We start from the raw sequence: 811 nt of genomic DNA on the forward strand, positions 1-811 counted from the left end.
ATATCAAACAGGTATTAAATTATATGTATAAAATAGTATCTACGTACATGCTACTGCAAATAATTTGTGTATAAATACTAACTATTTAATATTAACATATGGTAGTATAAATATTTTTATCATCTCTGTGAATTTTTATTTTTCAATTAATTTTAATATTTTCTTACAACTTTTACATATATATATAAAGTTTCATAAAAAAGACACGCATTAATAATGTTTTATTTAATTATTTTTTGGAATGGTAATGTTAGTAGGACTTTTAAATCATTTGTCCACTAAACTCATTCAAACAGTGCAATTTGTAGGATTATTTTTTAAAAACAATTAAATGTACAACCAAAATTAATAAATGCAAATACTATCAATAATTCATAATTAAACGCTGATTATTTCATGTCAACTGTAATTAAGTGGAATAATGAGAAACTATTACTTAACTAAACAAGACATATTTTCCCAACCAGTCTCTTATGACACAAAATATTATATTTTCAACAAATTAAAATTCTTGAATATATCTTACATAAAAATTGTTCTAGAATGTTTTCAATTATATTTTTCAAATGATAGCTTCTCTAGAATTATTTAGAACCACGATAGTTCTAATCTGTCATTTATAATTCAGAAAAGAGTTTAAAAAATAATAATTAAGATAACAATAGATTATATTTAAATTACAATATATACATTAAAAATATTTACTTATACTAATTTATATATTAAATATATATATATATATATATATATATATATATATATATATATATATATATATATATATATATATATATATATATATATATATATA

The sequence above is a fragment of the Vigna radiata genome, unplaced genomic scaffold (genome assembly GCF_000741045.1).
Source record: "Vigna radiata var. radiata cultivar VC1973A unplaced genomic scaffold, Vradiata_ver6 scaffold_399, whole genome shotgun sequence".
NCBI classification, from domain to species: Eukaryota; Viridiplantae; Streptophyta; class Magnoliopsida; order Fabales; family Fabaceae; genus Vigna; species Vigna radiata.